The following is a 5,378-nucleotide window of genomic DNA, read 5'->3' on the forward strand; positions in this document are numbered from 1 at the left end:
TATTCGTGACACTCGCAACTCACATAGATGGTCCGATGAAAGCTCTCATGTCTTTGTAGTGATGTTTCCAAGAACACTTCTACGTAAATGTGTGGTGTAGTGCGATATCGATTCATTGTGTTCCGCACTACCTTAACAGGGTGCCGTTCCTTGAAAACGACTTTCAAGCATTTTTACAAGAGGTTCAAATGGTTCAAATAGCTCTGAGCACTATGCGACTTAACTTCTGAAGTCATCAGTCGCCTAGAACTTAGAACTAATTAAGCCTAACTAACATAAGGACACCACACACATCCACGCAGGATTCGAACCTGCGACCGTAGCGGTCGCTCGGTTCCAGACTGTAGCGCCTAGAACCGCACGGCCACTCCGGCCGGCTTTTACAAGAGGTTCCTGTGGCTTTAATGACGGGTACGTTCCTGCAGGATGAAGCCGCCCCTGCCCTAGTCGTGAGGTGACATGCCTAACATTTCCTGGGTGATAGGTCGGCAGAAATGGTCATGTTTCTCGGCCATCAAAATTCTCAGATTTATCCCTTTGGATTTTTACTTGGGGAACGGGGTGGAGGGAGGAGTGTAGAGAGGGGACGTAGACAGACGAAATCTCCAAAGAAAAAGTAAAAAAGAGACGATTGTACGGGTTCGTAAAAGAAAGCCAAGACGACCTCAAAATAATTATGCGTGATGTCAAGCAAATTTGGAATTACATTGAAGACGCAGGCAAAATTTATATAAATGAACTTTCAACCAAATTTTTTGCTTTTGCTTAACACCTTTTGCGAGCATTTGTTTGCAATACATTCTAACGTATTTACCTCTATCATCAATAAAAATTGGACACGTTATAAGTTCTGAAATACTAACTATTCCTCTTCCAACGCTCTGTATATCAGTTTCCCAAGATCATCAGCTAAATTTCGGAACAAAGAGACTGAAAGTGGTGAGGTATTCTAGATAATTACGAGAACGTTTAACACAGAACACTTTTCAGTTGCTCGCCTGAGTGCTAGTCCGTGGATGCTCTTCTGACCTGATCCCCTACAGGGGGCACTCAAGGCAGGAAAACACACATCACAGCCTGACCATTCATACAGCTAACACATCCAACTCAGTTTTTTTATTTTCTTTTTTTCTTTTTTTTTCTTTTTTTCTTCTCTTTTTTTGTTTTTATTTTTCTTTTTTATTTTTTTCCTTCTTTTTTTATTTTTTTTTATTTACAGTATTAATTAGGAGCAAACCCCTAGCACTCCGTCATGAGTCAAAAATGAGTTTAATATTCTGGTCCTGCGATGCAGGACGTATCAGATATTAAGCTGATAAGAACATATACTACACTTTTTTTTCTGTTAGTTGCAAGACTTTTTGCCATAAAACTAAAATAAAAGCGGGGGCATACTCTGCTATGCCTCAGGGGGCGACGACACATTACTCAGAAAGACACCTCTCTCTGCAGGTGTGAAGCAAATGGTGATTTTAGAACTAAAAAGGAGAAATAAAGAAAAACAGAAATGAAGGCAAATTAAAAACAGGGACGGCAGCACACACAAATGAAAAAGAAACTGGCGAGATAATCCCATCGCCCATAGAATTAACGAAGTGAGAATCTTCTAAGATAGATGGCGTGTTTCCTAATTTTCCAATAATATGTTGCAATAAGTTTTCCAATGTCGAATCATAGGTATAGTCATGGCAAAGGTAGTTGCAAAGTCCGAGTGACAAAGATCCAGGCAATTCCTGGACGAGGTGCCTTAGTCAACCCGGAACACCTTTTGATATCCATGGACCATTGCAACTTTCAGAAATCGTGCAAAGGTAGTCGTATATTTCCGATCAGATTCCGCCAGGCGATGCTGGCTCCACAGGTAGTCCATGAAAGAGACAGCATCGGTGAGGGAAAGGTCGTAGATCGTGAAAACGGTGTGGCCCAAGAGCCACACCATTGCGTTACGTCGTGGTCGGGGGTGGGCTTGAATATCAGGGGTAAGGAACCAGTCGATGGACACATTTTCTGGAGTCGTCCCACCGATCAGCGCTATGAGCACACGTGCAAGGTCCCACACTTCTGTGACGTGGGAGCATAAGAGGCGATGCTCTCTGGTGTCGACGTCACCACATCGACCGCACAGTTCGTCAGCCCATGTGTAGGAGTGGCAAACCACATGAAGTTGCGACAAAGGGTAAAATCCTACATTAAGGGGGAAAAACCACAGAAAGACTAAATTTCCAGAACTGAAGTAGAAATATTTGAAGGAAACCAAATTCCGCTCTCCCCTCTACACGCTCATATGTTCGCTACCTCCAGACCTGTTTGCACATGCTTCATGGCAAGATAATGCTGCTAATGGTGAATGCACTCTTCGGTTTTATATCGTGTAAGTTTTAATGTCAAAGTTGTAGGTGTTTAAAGCTCTTAAATTAATTATGACACCTGAAATTCTCACATTTACAGATCAATGCTTGTAAAATCACGTATTTTTCTAAACCGACTTATGCTAAAGCGATACGCTCGAAAAAAAGTTCTGTTCTTCTGGTCTTCAGTCCAAATGCAGCTCTACATGTTAATCTATACTGTTAAAGCTTTGTCTTCTCTGAATAACTACTGCGAACCACGTTCGTTTGCACCTATTTACTGTATTCGAGCCTTGGCCTCCCTCAGCAAATTTTTTCTCCCAAACCTTCCTCCACCATCAGATTTACGGTTCATTAATCTCAGGATGTGTCCTACAACCGATTACTTCTTTTTGCCAAATTAAAAATAAATTTATTTTTCCCCAGTTTGATTCAGTATCACCTCATTAATTATTTGCCCTGCGCACCTAAACTTCAGTATTCTTCCGTAGCATTACGTTTCAACTCTCTTGTTGTGCGAATTTATCGTACACCATTCTCTTCGCTAAAAGGCTACACTCCAGGAAAATACCTACCAAAACACTTTCTAACGCTTAAATTGGTATTTGACGTTAACAAATTTCTCTTTTACGGAAATATTTTTATTCATTGTCACATTTCCTAATCTAATTCCTTCAACATAACCTTATTTAATTCGACTATATTCCACACTCTTGTTTTACTTTTGTTGGTGATCATCATATAACCTCTTTTCAGGACACTATTTCTTCTTTTCAACTACTCTTTCACTTCTTTCCCTTCTGATAGAATTATGGTTTTATCGGAAAACTTAAAAGATTTTTAAATTCCTTCAACATAACCTTATTTAATTCGACTATATTCCACACTCTTGTTTTACTTTTGTTGGTGATCATCATATAACCTCTTTTCAGGACACTATTTCTTCTTTTCAACTACTCTTTCACTTCTTTCCCTTCTGATAGAATTATGGTTTTATCGGAAAACTTAAAAGATTTTTAAATTTTTTTCTTCTTAATTCCCTCTCCAAAGTCCTTGTTTTCCTCTAATTCTTGCTCAATGTACATTTGAATAACATCGGGAGTAAGATACAGCCCTGTCTCACTTCGTTCTCAACTAACGCTTCCCCTTCATGTCCTTCGACTTTTATATCTGCAGTATGGGATTTTGTACGAGCTGTATGTAACATTTCGCTCCCTGTATTTTTACCTCTCCTTCGGAATTTCAAAGAGAGTGTTTCGGGGAACATTGTCATAAGCTTTTTTCTGAATCTGTTAATGCAATAAACGTCCTCTTTTAACCTATGTTCCACAATAAGTCGTAGATGGCATCAGTCATACGTACCCTTCGCCACACACCATTAGGTGGTTTGCTGAGTATGATCTAGATTATGTAGATGGATCAGTATTACCTCCAGAACCAAATCTGATCCTCCCTGAGGGAGGATTCTACCAGTTTTTCAATCGTTCTGTATAAAATTCTTGTCATTATTTTGCGACAATAACTTACTTAAAAAATGTTTGTGTAATATTCACACCAGTAGGAACATGCCTGCTTTCGAACTGGAATTACATTCTTTTTTAATTCTGAGGGTATTTTGCCTATTTCACATATCTTGCAGGCCAGGTGGAACAGTTTTGACGTATACTCCAGGGTCTTGTTTCGACTCATGTCTTTCAGTGCTCCGTCAAATTTTTCTCCCAGTGTCATACCTACCATCTCATTTTCAGTTTCCTCCCTTTCCATAATATTGCATTAAAGTCTCTTTCCCTCGTATAGCCTCTCCATATATTTATAATTTTAGGTTGTCTCTTCTTTGCTTAGTACTGGCTTACCAACTAACCCCTTGACATTCATGCAATTGCTTCTCTAATCACGAAAGATGTCTCTGATCTTCATATAGAGGGCATTAGTATCTTCCATTGCCATGCATGCTTGCTTTCGTCATCCTCCCATACTTGTTTAGCTATCTGGCACGTTTTGTCATTTTTTAGACGTTAGTATTCCACTTCACCTGAAAGTGCTTAATTTTCTGTATTTTTGTATCTTCTGCTTTCGCCAATTAAATTCAACATCTCCCGTGTTATCGAAGGAGTTACACTGAACCATGTCGTTGAAACATTTTATTATATGCTGCGTTCACTTTTTCAACTCTCAAAGCTATCCATTCGTATTACATTGTATTTCCTTCCCCTGTTTCAATAAATCGTTGCCTAATGCTACCTTTGAATGTCTCAACAGCCTATGATTCTTTAAATTTATCCAAACCCCATATTCTCAATTTACTCTCTGCAGCTTCTTTAGTCTTAATCTAACGTTCATAACCAATGCATTATCGTGAGCCTAACTCTGTCCCTGGAAAAGTTTTCTAGTTGAAAATCTAGTTTCGAAATCTCTCTTACCTTTATACAGAATAAAGAAAAAATGTCGCAGTTGGCGGTCGGCATGTGACACCTCATCCAGATTCAAGACGAAAATTTATCTAGCACAATCAGATCGGTTGCATTTTGAAAACACGGGTAAGAAAACGAGGATCTGGCAACACTGTCACATCGCGCAGAGCATCGGAATGTACAGAGGAACGTGAATCACCCTACACTGCTGGGACGTCAAACCCACACCCACTATTATGGATCATATAATTTTATCACATGCCAATACGCTATCACACGACAGTGGGATAACCAAGCTTCTGCTGATGCTGCTGCTGCTCGCGCATGCTGCACGGTACCCTCAAAGGCACCATCCAAATAAAAAGGCTCTTCGTCGCCTGGAGCAACGCCTTCGGGGAACCCGTGATCTTCGTCCCCAACTAATGGACAGAAGCGGTCCGGGGACTAGACATACTCCACAAACAGAAGTTTCGACTCTCGAAACCGTTCACCAATCACACCGGCAAAATATCCGTGATATTACAAGGCAGTTCCAGATACCTTAAAGACAGGTTGTTGAAGTATTACGCGATGAAGAGCTTCATCCATATCATTACACGTTAACTCAATAGCAGCGGCC

At 40.2% G+C, this 5,378-nt stretch overlaps 1 pseudogene; it reads right to left on the bottom strand.

The window, feature by feature from the left end:
* Positions 1–1,207: 1,207 nt before the first annotated feature.
* Positions 1,208–1,376, bottom strand: LOC126413583 (U2 spliceosomal RNA; annotated as a pseudogene).
* Between the last annotated feature and the right edge of the window lie 4,002 nt (positions 1,377–5,378).

The sequence above is a fragment of the Schistocerca serialis genome, chromosome 7 (assembly GCF_023864345.2).
Source record: "Schistocerca serialis cubense isolate TAMUIC-IGC-003099 chromosome 7, iqSchSeri2.2, whole genome shotgun sequence".
NCBI lineage: Eukaryota > Metazoa > Arthropoda > Insecta > Orthoptera > Acrididae > Schistocerca > Schistocerca serialis.